Genomic DNA, 20,801 nt, shown 5'->3' on the forward strand with positions numbered 1-20,801 from the left:
CTATATCCAGGAGGAGGAGGTTTCTCTGAACTTCTGATCAGATTTCCCATTAATAAAGACATTTACAGTCAAACGAGATTTATGAAAGGTTCTTACCATTCACGGACACTGATCCAGGATTTTTGAGCTCACTCGTCGTTCCACCTGAACTTTCCTGCAGTAAAGATCCCACATTAAAGACATGAGAAAACAGAAAACTATACTAGACACCCCTAGAAGACATGAACCTTTCTGCCCTGAAGAAGAGGATCTCAATGACCCCTAAGTAACCCAGAATGTCTGTAAGTGACAGTGTGTGTACTGTATATACTGTATAAATCCCATGCACCTTAAATGGGTTTTGCAGTTCTTTTAAACTGATGATCTATCCTTTGGATAGATCATCAGCATCTGATCGGCGGGGGTCCGACACCCGGGACCCCCACCAATCAGCTGTTTGAGAAGGCAGCGGCACTCCAGGAGTGCCGCGGCCTTCTCACTGTTTACCGCAAGCCAAGTGACGTCACGACTAGTATCACTGGCCTGGACGGGGCTAAGTTCTGTTCACTTAAATGGAGCTTAGCCCCGCCCAGACCCATGATACTAGTCGTGACATCACTGGGATTGCGGTAAACAGTGAGAAGGCCACTGCGCTACTGCCAGCGCCACTGCCTTCTCAAACAGCTGATCAGCGGGGGTCCCAGGTGTCGGACCCCCGTCGATCAGATGCTGATGATCTATCCAAAGGATAGATCATCAGTTTAAAAGAACTGCAAAACCCCTTTAAGGACCCTCTGATGTCACGGGTTCACATGACATTCTCAAGTAACGTGACTCTGAAGCAGGTGCAGGCTTATGTGGCAGGAAGACCCTTTCATACACTTAGGAGGAGTTTGAGCCGGGGCTGTTTTGAAGCACAAATTTGTGTGTGGAGAGATGGCAACAGACGGCGACCTGTGTACTGGTGGGGGTTGGGGGAGATGTCCACTTGCCATTTCTAGTTATGCCCCTGACATCCGTCTGTAGAGGATAGGTAGAAACCTCTCATGCACTTACTTGATGATCCAGTGGGACATTCTGATTTTCCTGTGGACGGTCCTGGGAATACAGAGGACTGGGACATCTCTCTGGTGGATTTCTCTGACTGGATCCATCTGTAGAAAATACACACAGCGACTGAATACATTGTCTATATGTGATGATCAGATGATGGGGAATCTGACTCTCAGAACTGTTCTCATCTCTACAGTCATGGAAGGTCTCCTCTTACCCGGTGATGTTAGGGACTGCTGATTCTCCATCATGACGTCCTTGTACAGATCCTTATGTTCTTCTAAATACTCCCACTCCTCCATGGAGAAATAGACAGTGACATCCTGACACCTTATAGGAACCTGACAACACAAGGACACAGTCATTACCAGACCCCTCCCTTGGCGTTATTGTATAATGTCCCAGCATTCCCAGCAGCGCTCACCTCTCCGCTCAGCAGCTCAGTGATCCTGGTGGTAAGTTCTAAGATCTTCTGCTCATGTATCAGGGAATAAGGTGGAGGCTCGGTGATGGGGCTCTGGGTCCTGCTCCATCCTCCTGACACACGGGGTGTCACACACTCACCAGACGACTTCTTCACTACTGTGTAATCCTGTGTATGGGGAGACGCCGATCACTACAGAGATTCTAAGAATCCTTCACCTTTCCAGTCATTTTCCTATTTTATTACTAGAGATAAGAGTGACGTCATGTGAAGCTCTCACCTCTCCAGTTATCAAGGAGATTATCTCCAGGGTGACGTCTAATATACTTGCAGCCATGTGGTTTCTGTCCTTGTACAGATCCTTGTGTTCTTCTAAATACTCCCACTCCTCCATGGAGAAATAGACAGCGACATCCTGACACCTTATAGGAACCTGACAACACAAGGACACAGTCATTACCAGACCCTCCCTTGGCGTTATTGTATAATGTCCCAGCATTCCCAGCAGCGCTCACCTCTCCGCTCAGCAGCTCAGTGATCCTGGTGGTAAGTTCTAGGATCTTCTGCTCATGTATCAGGGAATGAGGTGGAGGCTCGGTGATGGGGCTCTGGGTCCTGCTCCGTCCTCCTGACACACGGGGTTTCACACACTCAACGGACGACTTCTTCACTACTGTGTAATCCTGTGTATGGGGAGACGCCGATCACTACAGAGATTCTAAGAATCCTTCACCCTTCCAGACATTTCCCTGGTTTATTACTAGAGATAAGAGTGATGTCATGTGAGACTCTCACCTCTCCAGTTATCAAGGAGATGATCTCCAGGGTGAGGTCTAATATACTTGCAGCCATGTGGTTTCTGTCCTTCTCCATCCTTGGTGGGTCATTGATGGAAAGGACCATTGTCTTTAAAAAGAAGAGAACTGAACCTAAGAAACCTGAGGGAAACAAGAAGGAATGAGTGCAGGTTAAGAGTGCACAGTCAGTGACTTGTAGGTCAGGGACGCATTGTGGATAGACAAGTCTGACTCATGCTTGATAATCATACACCGCGCTGTGCATCTGTAAAATAACATACTAACACTTTTTAGTAGGCTAGGCTTATTTTAAGGACCATGAAAGACCAGCACTTGTGTTGAAGTGTCAATTTTGACAGATCTTAAGACGACAATAGTATTTGAAAGGTTAGGAATCCTCCCACCTCAGCATATCTTTATTAGCTTAACAAATAAGGATCATTTAGAACAGTGTTCCTCAACTCCGGTCCTCAGGGCCCACCTGCCAGTCATGTTTTCAGGATTACCTCATTATTGAGCAGGTGATATAACTAGTGTCCATGCATCAGGACTTACCACAGGTCTTCATTCTGTGGGATATTCTCAAATCCTGACTGGTAGGTGGGCCCTGAGGACTGGAGTTGGGGAACTCTGATTTAGAAAATCATGATGTAAGGGGTTTTACTTGTTAACCATATATGTTTGTTAGAATGTTGAATATAGGATACAATGTAACTCTATGGAGATGCAGACTTTAAAAAGACTTATGTTTTATATTTCAGAACAGCTCGGTGCCTCTGGTATTTATTGGCGGGATTCTTCTGTGCCTATAGTCCCATTATCTTTGCATTATGCAACGTTCACCATGATCTGTGTTTAGCAGATGGCTTATAGTCCGTATCTCTGTAACCTGTAATCAATTTAAATAACAGTCCCAGATATTGTCGGCTGTTCAGGTAAGACCGCAGCGTGTCCCAATACGGAGGCAGATACGGTAGAATACAAGGGTGAGGCAAGGAGTCGTCAGCTCCCTGCTCCACCATTCCCCGGCCTGTGCTCTCCCTTTTGCCACAGATCTCACACTTCATTGGAAAAGGGTGAAATCCGCAGTTAAAAATGCAAACATTGTTGACATTCTGTGGATTTGGAAACCTGCACGGCAGATCAATTCCCGCATGGAAACAATCCGCAAACTGTACATGAGATTTGGGTCACCTCATCCAAAACTTTTAAATACATAAAGGGAATCAACAAGGTAAAAGAGGAGAGAATATTTAAAAGAAGAAAAACTGCTACAAGAGGACATAGTTTTAAATTAGAGGGGCAAAGGTTTAAAAGTTATATCAGGAAGTATTACTTTACTGAGAGAGTAGTGGATGCATGGTATAGCCTTCCTGCAGAAGTGGTAGCTGCAAATACAGTGAAGGGGTTTAAGCATGCATGGGATAGGCATAAGGCCATCCTTCATATAAGATAGGGCCAGGGGCTATCCATAGTATTCAGTATATTGGGCAGACTAGATGGGCCAAATGGTTCTTATCTGCCGACACATTCTATGTTTCTATCTGCAATTTGCGGAGCGCAAATCACCCAGCGGCCGTGTGCATGAGCCCTTACTGTGAGAGGGTATGACTACTGAGTGGGCACTAAGGGGAGTAACTACTGTGTGTGTTACACTGGTGTTCTGTGTCCGCCGCTGCCCCACACTTCTTTTTCTTCAGCATAGCAAGGGTTAATTGCTCCTTGAGTTCTGTGTGGAGCCATCAGGCTGCTGCTGATGAGTTAGGGTGCACGCACACGGCCGTAGTTTTGGTTCGCAACCGATCCATTCATCTCAATCCGTAAGTGTGTTCTACGGCCACGGCCGCCAAAAAGGTAGAACATGTCCTAATCTTGTACATTTTGCAGACAAGGATAGCACATTTCTGCAGGAGTAAAAAAAAAAACAACTAATATGCGACATGCGCTCGGCCGCTATCCGTGTTTTCGGATCTGCAATTTGCGGATAAAGTCTTACAGCCGTGCTCATGAGCCCTTAACCAGCTTCTGTTATAAGCCGGGCTGTTTGGCTCACAGGGGGCGGTCTACGTTCTCCGGTGCTGACCTGCCTATCTGTGCCTGATGCCAGTCTGCCCGCCACGTGGATTCGCGTGGCTTAGTGTAAAAAACTGGAGCTGATATTCTCCCTCCTTGGGCTTTTCAAAAGTTATTCATATGAAGGGAAATGTAAAAAAATAAAACAAGCAGTGTCTCCGGAAAGGCTGGTAGTAAACAAACAGAAATGCAGAAGGGGTTAATGTCTAGTAATACAATCGGCCCCATTACATGTCTATGGATACACAGGTATATAGATCCTTACACTATAGCGGTCTACACACCTGTATTATATAACTCCAGATACACAGATAACTAGCGTCACCAGCGCTGTAAATAGTCATCTATGGGGGAAATAACCTGGGGGGTCTGATTAACCCCTTAATGATCTGACAATTTGGGGCTTTCACCTGTCAATATTTTCATCCTCAATTTCTAAAATCCATAATGTATAGATGACATTTTAAATTATTCTGTGGAATACAAGGATTGCAGCGATACCAGGGTCATTGTTTTCTTTACAGTTAAGACACTTTCTGGAAAAAATATAATTTGTTTTTGTGTCACTTTGAACTGAGAACGACGACTTATCTGTTCTCCCATAAATAGAGCAGTGGGGGGGGGGGGGGAATTGATGGTATCATGGGTACCATTCTGGGGTACACACAACATTATCATTTTTAATGCAATGTTTTGAAAGGGACGATGACCTAAAAACAGCAATCCTGGCATTATGTCATCGGAAGACGGTTACAAACAGAGCACCTTCCGTTTCTCTCCACCATTAACCCCTTCCCGACCATCGCCGTAGTACTACAGCACACACATGGGGCGGTGCAGGAGATGCGCCATCCCAATCTGCAACAGGGGACCGGCTGTTCCAGTTAGCTGGACCCAAGCTGTATGCGCCGGCATCAGTGAAAACACTGATGCCGGCACATTAACCCTCACTATGCCACAGTCAGCGCTGACCGCGTCATGTGCGGGGTGTGTGGAGGGAGAGAGCTCCCTCTCCTTCCCCATCGTGTCCCTGCGCTGCTGTGACGGGGACCCGAAGGCAGGGAAGGCAGCCCAATGCCTTCCATGTAAGCCTATGAGATCCAGACCCCTGGATCTCACAGGCAGGAATGCTGTAAGTGTATTACAGTGTGTAATACACTTACAGCCAAAGCATGACAATACAGATCAGACCCCAAAAGTTGAGGAGGAAAAAATGTTAAAATAATAAAAATAAAAGTTTCAAGTAAAAAAAGCGTTCTTTTTCCATAAATAAGTAATAAAAAAGAAATTGGAAAAAAATTTGAAAAAAATGAAAAGTATACATATTAGGTATTACCGCGTCCGTATCGACCGGCTCTATAAAAGTATCACATGATCCACCCTGTCAGGTGAATGCAAAAAAATAAAAAAAACTGTGCCAAAACAGCCATTACTGGTCACCTTCCCTCACAAAAAGTGTAATACCAAGCGATCATAAAGGCGTATTTAGCCCAAAAAGGTACCAATCAAACCGCCATCTAATCTCACAAAAAATAAGCCCTACATAAGAAAATCACTAGAAAAATAAATTAAAAATATGTCAGTCAGAAAATGGCAACACAAAAAGAAGATTTCATTTTTCAAAAATGCATTTACAGTACTTTGTAAAACTTAACAAAAATAAAAATCAGACATATTGGGTATCGCCGCGTCCGTAACAACCTGCTCTATAAAAATATCACATTATATGCCTCCTCAATTGAATACAAAAAAAAAAAATATGCCTTTATTTCACATTGCCTCACAAAATGTGTAATACTGAGCGATCTAAAAGTCTTACGTAACCTAAAATGGCACCAATGAAAAGGTCACCTCATCCCGCAACAAATGAGCCCCCACATAAGACAATCTCTCAAAAACTAAAAACGAATGGCGCCCATAAACCAATCCATCAAAATCTGCGCTGCAAAAGCCATGTGGCGCTCCTTCCATTCGGAGTACTGCCATGTGCAACAGCCGTTTACCACCACATATGGGGTGTTGCCGTATTCAGGAGAAAATGTTACCCCTTGTAAAAATGAAAAATTTGAGGCTAAAGCAACATTTTTTTGGAAGAAAAGTGTTTTCAAATTCCGTAAAACGCTTAGGGGGTCAAAGTGCTCAGTACCCCCCTTAATATATTCTTTGAAGGGTGTAGTTTCTAAAATGGGGTCACTTTTCGAGAGTTTCCACTGTAGGGGTACGTCAGGGTCTCTTCAAATACAAAATGGTGCCCGAAAACCATTCTAGCAAAATCTGACTCCAAAATCCATATGGCGCTCCTTTCCTTCTGACCATTGCCACTTGCCCTGACAGCAGTTTACCACCACATATGGGGTATTTCTGTAAACTGCAGAATCAGAGTAATGCATATTGAGGTTTAGTTTGCTGTTGATCCTTGCTGTGTTGCAAGAAAAAACTGGAATTTAAAACATGAAAAATCAGCATAAAAAAAAAGAAATTTTGCCTCCATTTTCCTTTAATTCTTGTGGAACACCTAAAAGGTTGACAAAGTTTTTAACATCAGTTTTGAATAATAGGAGGGGTGTAGTTTCTAAAATGGGGTCATTAATGGGTGGTTTCCATTATGTAAGCCGCTCAAAATCACTTTATATCTGAATAGGTGCTTAAAAAAAATGGTTTTGGAAATTTTGTTTAAAATTCTAAACTAGCTTCTAAACTTCTAACGTCCCAAAAAAAACAAGACATTTACAAAATGATGCCAACATAAAGCAGACATATGGGGAATGATGACTGATAACTATTTTATGAGGCATTACTTTCCATCTTAAAAGTAGAGAAATTCAAATTTAGAAAATTGTGCATTTTTCTAAATTTTTGGTAAATTTTAGATTTTTTTATGAATAAAGGAAAAATATATTGACTCAAATTTAGCACTAAAGGAAGAACGGACCGGCACTCGCTGTTCGTATATAATCTTGTGATTTATTGTCACATTCCAGTGACGGCGTCTCGGTATACAATCTGCCTTTATCAAAATCACAAGATTCTTCCTTTGATCTACATGGGACGCCTGCCCTGGGACACGCGCACCGCCACTCTATTTCCCGCAGTGCCGACCGATATATTGTATACATCAAATTTAGCACTGTCGTGAAGTACAATGTGTCATGAGAAAACATCCTCAGAATAGCTGGATAAGTAAAAGTTTTCCAAAGTTATCCCCACATAAAGTGACACATGTCGGATTTGCAAACAATGGCCCAGGGTAGAAAGGGTTAATATACCTCACTGTTGTCAGACATGTTTCCATTACATTTCCTGGAAAAGAAATAACTGAAACTGTCACGGTAGGTAAGATAAGGGAAGGAAACAGGAAACGGCAAAGCAAACAAAACAACTGACTAGGCCCCAAAAGCTAGGGAACAAAGGGGTCACCTCCTAGCAATCCCTAAAAGACTTTCCCTACGCTGCTATTCCCATGTGTATATATCGATGGTAGATATGTAGAGTTGCAAGAAAAAGTATGTGAACCCTTTGGAATGATATGGATTTCTGCACAAATTGGTCATAAAATGTGATCTGATCTTCATCTAAGTCACAACAATAGACAATCACAGTCTGCTTAAACTAATAACACAAAAAATTTAATGTTACCATGTTTTTATTGAACACACCATGTAAACATTCACAGTGCAGGTGGAAAAAGTATGTGAACCCTTGGATTTAATAACTGGTTGAACCTCCTTTGGCAGCAATAACTTCAACCAAATGTTTCCTGTAGTTGCAGATCAGACGTGCACAACGGTCAGGAGTAATTCTTGACCATTCCTCTTTACAGAACTGTATCAGTTCAGCAATATTCTTGGGATTTCTGGTGTGAATCGCTTTCTTGAGGTCATGCCACAGCATCTCAATCGGGTTGAGGTCAGGACTCTGACTGGGCCACTCCAGAAGGCGTATTTTCTTCTGTTTAAGCCATTCTGTTGTTGATTTACTTCTATGCTTTGGGTCGTTGTCCTGTTGCAACACCCATCTTCTGTTGAGCTTCAGCTGGTGGACAGATGGCCTTAAGTTCTCCTGCAAAATGTCTTGATAAACTTGGGAATTTATTTTTCCTTCGATGTTAGCAATCCGTCCAGGCCCTGACGCAGCAAAGCAGCCGCAAACCATGATGCCTCCACCACCATACTTCACAGTTGGGATGAGGTTTTGATGTTGGTGTGATGTGCCTCTTTCTCCACACCATAGTGTTCTGTGTTTCTTCCAAACAAATCAACTTTGGTTTCATCTGTCCACAGAATATTTTGCCAGTACTGCTGTGGAACATCCAGGTGCTCTTGTGCAAACTGTAAACGTGCAGCAATGTTTTTTTGGACAGCAGTGGCTTCCTCTGTGGTATCCTCCCATGAAATCCATTCTTGTTTAGTGTTTTACGTATCGTAGATTCGCTAACAGGGATATTAGCATATGCCAGAGACTTTTGTAAGTCTTTAGCTGACACTCTAGGATTCTTCTTCACCTCATTGAGCAGTCTGCGCTGTGCTCTTGCAGTCATCTTTACAGGACGGCCACTCCTAGGGAGAGTAGCAGCAGTGCTGAACTTTCTCCATTTAAAGACAATTTGTCTTACCGTGGACTGATGAACAGCAAGGCTTTTGGAGATACTTTTATAACCCTTTCCTGCTTTGTGCAAGTCAACAATTCTTAATCGTAGGTCTTCTGAGAGCTCTTTTGTGCAAGGCATCATTCACATCAGGCAATGCTTCTTGTGAAAAGCAAACCCAGAACTAAGGTGTGTTTTTTATAGGGCAGGGCAGCTGTAACCAACACCTCCAATCTCATCTCATTGATTGGACTCCAGTTGGCTGACACCTTACTCCAATTAGCACTTGGAAATGTCATTAGTCTAGGGGTTCACATACTTTTTCCACCTGCACTGTGAATGTTTACATGGTGTGTTCAATAAAAACATGGTAACATTTAATTCTGTGTGTGTTATTAGTTTAAACAGACTTTGATTGTCTATTGTTGTGACTTAGATGAAGATCAGAGGAAAAAAAGGAGACAATGCGGCAGCACTCTGCAAATCAGACAAAGTACAACAATGCTTACAAAAATTATGGTGCTAATACTGCGCTTATTTATAAAAGCGAGATGCTTGGTCAATGCATTTTGTACAAAACCATCTAAGCCCGTATGCCAAACGTCAAGGCGATCTCTGTTACACGGGTCCTAACACTAAATACTACCTGTTATGCGCCATAATGACCGCCATAAAATTCAGGGAGTGTTGGACCCACATGCATGTTGGATCCACTCTGCCTTTTTCCGTTTTTTGTGCCAAAATGGCCTCCATTACAAGGGATGCAGGTACCAACATTGTCTCCTTTTTTTCCTCTAGGTCTTTGCCATGGCGGCGTGCACCTGCGCACTGGGAGGTGCTGACTAACCCTCTTTTTTTGCAGATTTACAATGCTGGAGATGTGGCACTCCAGCGAGTCGTGCACTCCTGATTAGCCTGTCTGCCTCATAGGCTGATTTTAATTATTTTCAGTATAAAGCTGTTGCCTGCTCTCACTACATTCATTGGAAGCTGTTTAGCACCAGGAAGGGTATAAAGTGGGCTCAGCATGCATGTTGGTACCTGCATCCCTTGTAATGGAGGCCATTTTGGCACAAAAAACGGAAAAAGGCAGAGTGGATCCAACATGCATGTGGGTCCAACACTCCCTGAATTTTATGGCGGTCATTATGGCGCATAACAGGTAGTATTTAGTGTTAGGACCCGTGTAACAGAGATCGCCTTGACGTTTGGCATACGGGCTTAGATGGTTTTGTACAAAATGCATTAACCAAGCATCTCGCTTTATAAATAAGCGCAGTATTAGCACCATAATTTTTGTAAGCATTGTTGTACTTTGTCTGATTTGCAGAGTGCTGCCGCATTGTCTCCTTTTTTTCCTCTAGGTCTTTGCCATGGCGGCGTGCACTTGCGCACTGGGAGGTGCTGACTAACCCTCTTTTTTTTAGATGAAGATCAGATCACATTTTATGACCAATTTGTGCAGAAATTCATATAATTCCAAAGGGTTCACACACTTTTTCTTGCAACTGTACATGCCCACGTATCTAAGCTGAAAACACACTGGACCAAACCCTCAGCAGTAGGGAAAAGGGAAAGAGACTACCAGCTCCTTCAACCACCGAAGGAGCTAGCGTCACTCTAGGGGCCTAGCCAAAAACAGACACAGAAGGGAAAAGGGGAAAGGACTGATCTTTAAAAGGACAATCCACCAAAACATCCAGCACACAAACAAGGAAGAAGTATAACCAGCAAAGGCTATGGGGAGAGGGAGGAATAAATAGCCTCCCCAATGACCAAATGAACCACACCTGATAGGAGGGGGGATTCTGTTCAAACCAAAAACAAACTGTCAGATCGAGTCAGCAACTTTGACAGATCGTCTCAGAACACCCACAGGGCAGGGCGTGACAGTACCCCCCCTCTATGGGTGACCTCCGGACACCCAGGCCCAACTTTATCCGGGTGTGCCCTGTGAAAGGCATTAACAAGGCGGCTAGCGTTAACATCGGTAGCCAGAACCCACATTCTTTCCTCAGAACTGTATCCCCTCCAATGCACCAGGTACTGAAGGGAACCCCGAAGAACACGTGAATTGAGAATTCTGGAGATCTGAAACTCCAGATTACCATCAACCAAAAGAGGAGGAGGAGGCAAAGGAGATGGTTCCGTAGGTTCCACATATTTCTTCAACAAGGACCTGTGAAACACCTTATGGATTTTCCAGGCCTGCAGAAGTTCCAGACGAAACGCCACCGGATTGACAATGGCCGAGATTTTGTAAGGGCCAATAAATCTTGGACCCAATTTCCAAGAGGGTACCTTCAGCTTAATGTTTTTAGTGGACAACCACACCAAATCACCCACACACAGGTCCGGACCAGTCATATGTTTATATCTTTCACCCATTTGTTTCAAATTAACTTGAATTTTCCGCCAGATAGATGACAAAGAGGAAAATAATCTCTCCTCTACTGGTATCCCAGAAGATTCGGTCCTAGAAAAAGTACCAGAGGGTGAAAACCATATGCGCCAAAAAATGGTGACTTATCAGTTGACAACTGCCTACGGTTGTTCAAGGCAAACTCGGCTAAAGACAAGAACGAGGATTTTCAGCGACAAAACACCTGAAATAGGTCTCCAGGTTTTGGTTAGTGCGCTCAGTTTGACCATTCGACTGAGGATGGAAAGCCAAAGAGAAAGACAATTGAATACCCAGACGAGAACAAAACGCCCTCCAAAGCCTGGAAACAAATTGCGTTCCCCTAATAGACACCACATCAGAGGGAATGCCATGTAATTTCACAATGTTATCAATGAAAACTTGAGCGAGAGATTTCTCATTGGGCAAACCTGATAATGGTACAAAGTGAGCCATCTTGCTGAAGCGGTCCACTACCACCAAAATCACTGTTTTCCCAGAGGAACTTGGCAAATCAGTAATGAAGTCCATGGACAAATGCGTCCAAGGAGGAGATGGGATGGACAAAGGAAGAAGGGATCCTGATGGCAGAGTGTGCGCCACCTTCGCACGTACACAGGTCTCACAAACAGCTACATAACTCTCAACACTTTTACGCAACCCAGGCCACCAGAATATCCGGGAAATAAGATCTACAGTGGATCTACTTCCAGGATGTCCCGCAAGGACAGTATCATGATGCTCCTTGAACACTTTTTGTATCGCAGTTCAGAAGGTGCAAACAACTTCCCTGGAGGACAAGAATCAGGAGCCTCCTCTTGAGCCCCCAACACTTCCGCCTCTAGCTCAGGGTAAAGAGCAGAAACCACCACCCCATCAGCCAAAATTGGAGCGGGATCCTCCAAATGCCCCCCTCCCCCCGGAAAGCTACGTGACAACGCATCCGCTTTGACGTTTTTAATCCCAGGGCAATAGGTGACCACAAAATTAAACCTGGTAAAAACCAATGACCATCTAGCCTGCCTAGGATTTAAATGCTTTGCAGATTGCAGGTAGGCCAGATTCTTATGGTCAGTAAATACCGTAATCGGATAGGTAGCCCCTTCTAGCCAATAGCGCCAGTCTTCAAAGGCCAATTTGATGATTGATCCTAATTTCTCTCGGCGGCCGAGAGTTTCTTGGAGAAAAAAGCAGACGGGCGCCATTTGCTAGGAGAGGGACCCTGCGACAAGACTGCTCCCACTTCTGACGCGTCAACCTCCACAATGAAGGGTTAAGACACATCAGGTTGCATCAGAATGGGCGCAGAAGCAAAACATTTCTTAATAATAGAAAAAGCCTGTAATGCCTCATCTGACCAGACAGAGAAGTCAGCACCCTTCCTAGTCATATCTGTCAAAGGTTTGACAATGGTGGAATAATTCAGGGTGAACTTTCTGTAGTAATTAGTGAATCCTAAAAACCGCATCAGGGCTTTCTGATTCTCCGGCCGATCCTATTCCAGTACCGCATGGACCTTTTCGGGATCCATACGAAAACCGGAGGCAGAAAGCAAGTACCCCAAAAACGGCAGCTCCTGAACAGCAAAGACACATTTTTCCAACTTAGCATACAATTTATTCTCCCGAAGGATCAATAACACTTGTCTCAAATGATCCTGATGAGTCTTCATATTGGGAGGAGAGTAAATTTGTATGTCATCTAAGTAAATAACCACAAACCTCCACACCAAATGATCAAAAATGTCATTGATGAAGCGCTGAAAGACTGCTGGAGCATTAGTTAAACCAAAGGGCATGACTAGGTTCTCGAAGTGACCCTCGGGGGTATTGAAGGCCATTTTCCACTCATCTCCTTCCCTGATTCTGATCAGATTATAAGCTCCTCTTAAATCCAACTTAGAAAACACCTTAGCACCAACAATCTGATCAAAAAGATCCGGAATCAAGGGAAGGGGATAAGGATCACAGACAGTAATGAGATTCAGTTCCCGGAAATCTAGGCACGGTCTAAGGGATCCCACCGGCCATAGGAGACTTAGATGGTCTATTATGTCCCTTTACCAAACTCTCGGCAATATACTCCCGCATAGCTACTCTTTCGGGTTGAGAAAGATTATATAATCGAGATTTTGGCAATTTTGCTCCGGGGATAAGATTGACCGGACAATCATACTCCCGGTGAGGGGGCAACTCCTGAGCTCGGCCCTCCGAGAATACGTCCGAAAAATCGGAAAGAAACTGAGGCAACACCTTAGTTACCACCCCCGAAATAGAGGCACTAATACAGTTGTCCATACAAAATTCACTCCAATTCCTGATTTGTCTTGTTTGCCAGTCAATGGTAGGGTTATGTTTTATCAACCATGGTAAACCCAGAACCATCGGAGCAGACAAACCTTTCATAACAAAAGAAGAAATTAACTCAACATCAGAATCACCCACCTTTAAATGAATATCCTGAACAATTTGAGCTAGACATCTTTGCGAGAGGGGGGCGGAATCTATAGTAAACACAGGTGTCGCTTTGCTTAATGCGGTAGTTTTAAAACCATGACTCTGAACAAACTGAAAATCAATGAGAATAACCCCTGCGCCACTGTCAACAAATACCTTTAACTAAAAATTTCCAGAGTCTAGCGCCACCATGGCTGGCAGGAGGAATCGGGTACTGCAGGTAGGATACAAATATGCCTGCTCTGACTCCCCATTCAAACTACCAAGAGTAAGGGAGTTTTTTTTTTCTTTGAAGGGATCCGCTATTTGTTTTTCATTAGCACTTTGAGGTTTAATAAAAGGGCACACATTAACAAAATGACCTTCTTTACCACAGAAGAAACATAGTCTATTCAGCTTCCTAAAATTCCTATTACCAGAGCAAGAAGTAACCTGACCCAATTGCATAGGCTCCTCTCCAGCCCCTAATTCAGGTGTAAGAGTACCCTGAGGGACAGGAGAGACTGATTCCCCTCCAGGCAGTACCCCCTGCCCAAAGGGAATCTTGCATCTCTCCCTAAGACGCCTATCAACCGTACGGCCAAAGACATGGCCGCCTCAAGGAATCAGGTTTTTCATGAAATGCAAGGGCATCTTTTAATCTCTCAGATAGCCCCTGACAGAACTGACTACGGAGTGCAGGATCATTCTACTCCGAGTCAGTCGCCCATCTTCTAAATTCAGCACAATACGACTCAGCAGTACGTTCTCCCTGGCACAAGCTGCGCAACTTAGATTCAGCCATAGAGACCCGGTCTGGGTCATCATAAATCAGGCCCAGGGCTCCGAAAAATTCATCCACCGACCGGAGGGACTGAGAACCGGTCAGCAGAGAAAAAGCCCAGGACTGAGCGTCACTTTTTAGCAGAGAAATAATAATCCCAACTCTCTGGTTTCCGTCTCCAGATGAAATCGGACGCAGACGAAAATATAATTTACTGGACTCCCTGAACCGGACAAAGTTATCACTTCCCCCATCAGGGAGAGCGACCTTAGGTTCCAGGCAGACCTGGTTTCCTCCGGCAGCACCAGATGCCAAAGTACTCTGACACTGTGCAACCGAATTGTGGAGGTCATCTACCTCCAAAGACAATGCCTGCATGCGATCAACCAAAGCATCAATAGTCTCCATTTTGCAAAAAATGACGGTAGGGCGGGTTATATTGTCACAGTAGGTAAGATAAGGGAAGGAAACAAGAAACGGCAAGGCAAACAAAAGAACTGACTAAGCCCCAAAAGCTAGGGAACAAAGGGGTCATCTCCTAGCAATCACTAAAAGACTTTCCCTACGCTGCTATGCCCATGTGCATATCTCGATGGTAGATATGTACATGCCGACGTACCTAAGCTGAAAACACACTGGACCAAACCCTCAGCTGTAGGGAAAAGGGAAAGGGACTACCAGCTCCTTCAACCACCGAAAGAGCTAGCGTCACTCTAGGGGCCTAGTAAAAACAGACACAGAAGGGAAAAGGACTTATCTATAGATGAGTTGGAGCAGACAATCCACCAAAACTTCCAGCACACAAGCAAGGATAGGGAGAGGGAGGAATAAATAGCCTCCCCAATGACCAAACGAACCACACCTGATAGGAGGTGGGATTCTGTTCAAACCCAAAACAAAACAAACTGTCAGATCGAGTCACGTGCAGCAACTCTGACAGATCATTATAGATGGTAAGTTTGGATCTTTTTCATGAATCGGTTCATTTGAATCAGTTCACTCAAAAGAACCGATTCATGAATCGGATCTTCGGTTCACTTTCTGAGTCGGCTCTCAAGTGAACTGAAGGTCAGGAGGGACTGACTCCTGGCAAACACAGCTCTGCTGCAGTGAATGCCGTGGAGCAGACTGTGATGTAGTGGCTATAGTTATTGCAGGGACTCAGATAATTGTCTGAGAGTTTATTAGTTAAAAGAATCGTGTCACCGAGTCCCTGCCAGGCTTCCTGCTCTGCTACACTGCTGCATGCACCCTGTACACACACAGCTCTGCTACATGCTACACACAGCTCTGCTACATGCTATACTAGCTCTGCTACATGCTATACTAGCTCTGCTACATGCTACACACAGCTCTGCTACATGCTATACTAGCTCTGCTACATGCTACACACAGCTCTGCTACATGCTATACTAGCTCTGCTACATGCTACACGCTACACACAGCTCTGCTACATGCTATACTAGCTCTGCTACATGCTACACACAGCTCTGCTACATGCTATACTAGCTCTGCTACATGCTACACACAGCTCTGCTACATGCTATACTAGCTCTGCTACATGCTACACACAGCTCTGCTACATGCTACACACAGCTCTGCTACATGCTATACTAGCTCTGCTACATGCTACACACAGCTCTGCTACATGCTACACACAGCTCTGCTACATGCTATACTAGCTCTGCTACATGCTACACACAGCTCTGCTACATGCTACACACAGCTCTGCTACATGCTATACTAGCTCTGCTACATGCTACACACAGCTCTGCTACATGCTCCCCCCCCCCCCCTACCCCAGGAAGTCTGGTAGGGACTCGGTGACACAGTCTCTGACTCATTCGATTCTTTTAACTAATAGACTCAGACGATTCTCTGAGTCCCTGCGACTCCCTCTGTGCTGCGAGTCAGTGCTGGTGGCCTCTGATTGGTTGGAGGGAGGGGCGGGGCTAGCTTCCACTGTCGGCTCCTATTACACTGCCTCTATGCTAATCTGACTGAGCGGCTTCACACGGATCGGCTCAGTCAGAGGAACCGACTCCTCCGGATCAGTGAACTGAATCGGTTCAAATGAACGATTCGTTCATGATCCGGACATCACTACAGATCATCTCAGAACACCCACAGGGCAGGGCGTAACAGAAACCTGATGAAACTGACACAAACCGAGTGCAACTGACGTTCCGAAAATCTCAGGCTACTTTCACACTCGTGTTTTGTGTGATCCGTTCAGGGCTCTCACACGCGGTCCAAAATGGATCAGTTTTGCCCTAATGCATTCTGAATAGAAAAGAATCCGCTCAGAATGCATCAGTTTGCCTTCAGTCTCCATTCCGCTTTGGAGGAGGACACCAAAACGCTGCCTCATGGCTATAGAAGACATAATACAACCAAATCTATTTATGACAGATGCATGCGGTTGTATTATTGTAACGGAAACGTTTTTGCAGATCCATCACGGATCCACAAAAAATGCTAGTGTGAAAGTAGCCTTATCCAGACAGAACAGAACTGAGGAGACGAGCCCTTATGTGTTACACGCTGGTCGCTGCCGTCACGGTGATACAACCACAGACAGAACTGATTGACCTTGTGTGTAAAACCATCCGTTCTCTCAGCTCCTGACACAATCCGTATCGCTCGTGTGACATAAGCCGAATACAGACGACTCCTGCTGATCTCACAAGTGCATCGACAGCAGCCACCAGATCCACCAACATGTCCATCATCAGCGCAGGTCAGGAAGGAGATGAAGAGAAGTCCTGTCCCCGTCCTGTCAGTCGCCTCTTTCCTCTAATCGCTGGTGTTCTGCTCCGGGGTCAGTGATGGATCCGGGGTTTGTCCTGCTGCTCGCACAGCTGCAGGTTTGTTACTATCACATGTGTGTGCAATTATTTACCCCCAACTGTGCAAACCCCAATCCCTGCGGCCATCACTGAACCCCCAATATCACCAGCATTAAAGGGCTATTCCCGTCACATAACGTGAGGTTCTATCGCTAGGACTGGTCATCAGTGTGCGGGGGGCTCGCCTCTATCAGGACCCCACTAATCCTGAGAATGGAGAGGCTGCAGAGCTGCTTTACTGCTGAATCTCCTCCACAGTCCCTGCTCATTAGAGCTCCGGCCTCCGCTGTGCAGGGACAGTGAGGAGAGGACACAGCGCTGCAGCCCCTTCATCTAGAAGAGGTTGTCCCCACCGACCACACACTGACTCCATATCCTAGTGACATCACAGAACAGTGTGTGATGGAAGACCCCTCTAATCCAGGAGAACAGCCCCTCTTACAGGGGTCTGGGGGTCTCCTAATATTCCAGGGGGAGAGCAGACATGTCTGAGGAGAACTCCCCTCCTGACCTCCAGACTGTGTGAGCAGAGACTCTCTATGGCCGGTGCTGCCCCCTGCTGGCTGGACCTGCTATATATCACCTATAGAACCAAGTCACACATTCCCCGACCAATAACTGACCTGCAGATCTCACCTCCTGGGGCTGCAGGACCTGCGATGATGTCAAACTGGTCAAATGACAGGAAGTGCTGAACTGTGAAAAATCTTTACTGCTTTACTCCTCCCCTCATGTGACTGATCACATGATCATGACATCATCAAAGGTCCTGTAGGGTAATGTCTAAACTCCATGCTTGGCAGAGACGAGGGTTGAGCGTATCGAGCTTCAGATTACTAATTTAATATATTTTTAAAGATTCGGAAATGAAAACCGAATTAATTCACCAAAGTCTCACGTGATTTCAGGTGAAAAGATTTTTGACTCCACGGAGACAGCATTAAAATCGAAGTTATTGAACGAATTTACTTCAGATTGAGGATCCGAAGCTCGATTCCCTCAACACTAGACCTTCTGATGTCTTACCACAGCACATGGGATGTAGATATGACCCTTCTGCTACATTCCACAGCTGCTTCAAACCCATGTGACTTCAGCATGTCATGTGACCCTGTAACGTCACAAGGTCCCTTGTATAGATCCTGTAGTTACTAGGATATAAGATCTGCAGATAAGTTACTGTAGTCTCCTCCAATATACAGCAGAGACTAGAAGGAAATGGGTAAAACTGTTCTCCATGGTTCCCCCTCTCTGCTTGTGGCAAGGAAGATGGCCTCCCTTTCATACACACTGGTGGCAGGAATCTGCGTCAAGCTGCTTATACAGTGTTTCCTGGTAATAAGGTAATTTTGCCTACCTCTCGGCAGGAGGAAAACATTCCCCATTTTGCTTTGGTAACGAGGATCTAAAAGCATGGCTATCAAGTAATCATCAGACTGCTTTATGTCAATGATACGCCTGTCAGTACGCAACAAGCAAGATTACAGCTCGCCAATTCTAGCCAGCGTGCCCAAGGACCCAGTTCTTTCTAGCTCTGCCCCCACTGAGATGATTGGGTGTGTGGCCAGTGTTATCATCCTCCTGCTGCTACACTTCCGACTCCTCCTCCAGTTACAGTTCCTCATCATCCTCCATGAGATTTTCTTCTTGTAGGACTCCAACAGCTATAGGGCAGGCATCAAGATGTTTTAGCTGTTCTTCTTCCACCATCGTCCTTTGTTAAGTGGGCATATGTTCTAGGATAAATTTAAGTCTAAGTTTATCACATGCACTATGCAGGGAGCGTGCGCACTTTCCCCGAGGTTCAACGTGGCCACTATTCTGTGGCTATAGTTGCTAACCACCTTGTCAGTAGAAGGTGGCAGAGAGACAGCCAGCAGGATGTTTGCTGCTTAATGTCTGTGAAGGTTCTCATTTATCCAGGTCATGGTATAACTGTAAGGAATAAATCAAGGCAACTGGACTTACTGTAGATTTCTTGAAAACGTTTCACTCAGAGGCAATTGAAACAGTCAGGAAACAGTTGCTACTAGACAACATCTTAGGCTGCAGAACAGAACTTAGCCCAGACCAAGTGTGTGCCTTACTGGACCTTTGTCTGAGTACCACCTACTTCAAGTATAAGGACAAGTTCTACAAGCAAAAACATGGCTGTGCTATGGGATCGCCAGTCTCACCTATTGTAGCGAACCTGTATATGGAGGAAGTAGAAAGGAAAGCCCTGACCACTTTCATGGGAATTACACCAAGTCATTGGTTCAGATATGTGAATGACACTTGGGTTAAAATTCATAAACAAGAGTTACAGGCTTTCACCGACCACATCAACTAAGTGGATCATAACATCAATTTCATGCGGGAAGATATGCAGAACAACAAACTGGCGTTTCTGGACTGTCTTATAACAGTGGAAGAGGAAAGGAAGCTGGGAATAGAGGTCTATCGAAAACCAACACACACAGACCAGTACCTGCTATTTGATTCCCACCATCCTCTAGACCACAAACTGGGAGTCATCCAGACTCTACACCACCGGGCAGAGAAAATCCCCACCAGCACAGAAGCCAAGGCCGAAGGAATTCAAACACCTCAGAGGGGCACTTAAAACTTGTGGGTATCCAGATTGGGCCTTTGTCAAAACAGAAGGAAGGAGAAGAAAGAGCACCAAGACTACCAGTGAGGGCGAGAAGCATGACAGACGCAAGAACATGGTTATCCCATATGTAGCTGGGGTGTCTGAGAAACTCAAAAAGATTTTTAATAAACATCACATCCCTGTCTGCTTTAAACCCAGCAACACACTGAGGCAACAACTGGTTCACCCAAAAGACCCAACGCCTAAACACAAGATGGACAACATTGTGTACGCAGTCCAGTGCAATGAGGAATGCTCAGAACTGTATATCGGCGAAACAAAAAAACAACTACATCAGCATATGGCTCAGCATAGAAGAGCCAAAACCTCTGGTCAAGATTCAGCCGTGTACTTACATCTAAAAGAAACAGGTCACACCTTTGAAGACAGTCAAGTACATGTTTTGGATAAGGAGGCCGATTGGTACAAACGAGATGTGAAGGAGGCCAGCTACGTAAAAATGGAGAAGCCAAGCTTGAATAGAGTCGGGGGGGTTAGACATCTATTGTCTGCCACATACAATGTTGTCTTGACACCTTTTTCTGGGAGGTCATTGTCATCTACTGACTCCAATTAGGATAATGGAATCAACACCTTTTACCCCATGCTGGGTGTAATGACCTCTGACCCCTTGCTGGGTATAATTACCAGATGTTGATTCAGTTACATATTTATTCCCAGAGAATCTTGTACAGTCACTCAGAATTGAGAAAGCTCGAAGAACGAGTGAAACGGTTTCAAGAAATCTACAGTAAGTCCAGTTGCCTTGATTTATTCTTTACAGAT

At 44.9% G+C, this 20,801-nt stretch overlaps 2 protein-coding genes and 2 long non-coding RNA genes across 4 annotated transcripts in view; all 4 read right to left on the minus strand.

Annotated features, from left to right (window-relative positions):
* Window positions 1-20,801, minus strand: part of LOC120999664 (oocyte zinc finger protein XlCOF6-like) — a 2,208,135-nt gene that overhangs the window by 957,718 nt on the left and 1,229,616 nt on the right. The window lies entirely within an intron of this gene.
* The window catches only part of LOC120999657 (zinc finger protein 260-like), a 344,532-nt gene that overhangs the window by 149,842 nt on the left and 173,889 nt on the right, over window positions 1-20,801 (minus strand). The window lies entirely within an intron of this gene.
* Window positions 1,568-2,014, minus strand: LOC120999736. The gene is made up of 3 exons (XR_005778596.1): window positions 1,972-2,014; window positions 1,737-1,889; window positions 1,568-1,624 (listed from the first exon to the last, which is right to left on the minus strand). It is a non-coding gene; the product is annotated as an uncharacterized LOC120999736 (long non-coding RNA).
* LOC120999759 lies at window positions 2,101-3,187 on the minus strand. The gene is made up of 3 exons (XR_005778621.1): window positions 2,883-3,187; window positions 2,252-2,676; window positions 2,101-2,139 (listed from the first exon to the last, which is right to left on the minus strand). It is a non-coding gene; the product is annotated as an uncharacterized LOC120999759 (long non-coding RNA).

This window comes from Bufo bufo, chromosome 4 (genome assembly GCF_905171765.1).
Source record: "Bufo bufo chromosome 4, aBufBuf1.1, whole genome shotgun sequence".
Classification (NCBI taxonomy): domain Eukaryota; kingdom Metazoa; phylum Chordata; class Amphibia; order Anura; family Bufonidae; genus Bufo; species Bufo bufo.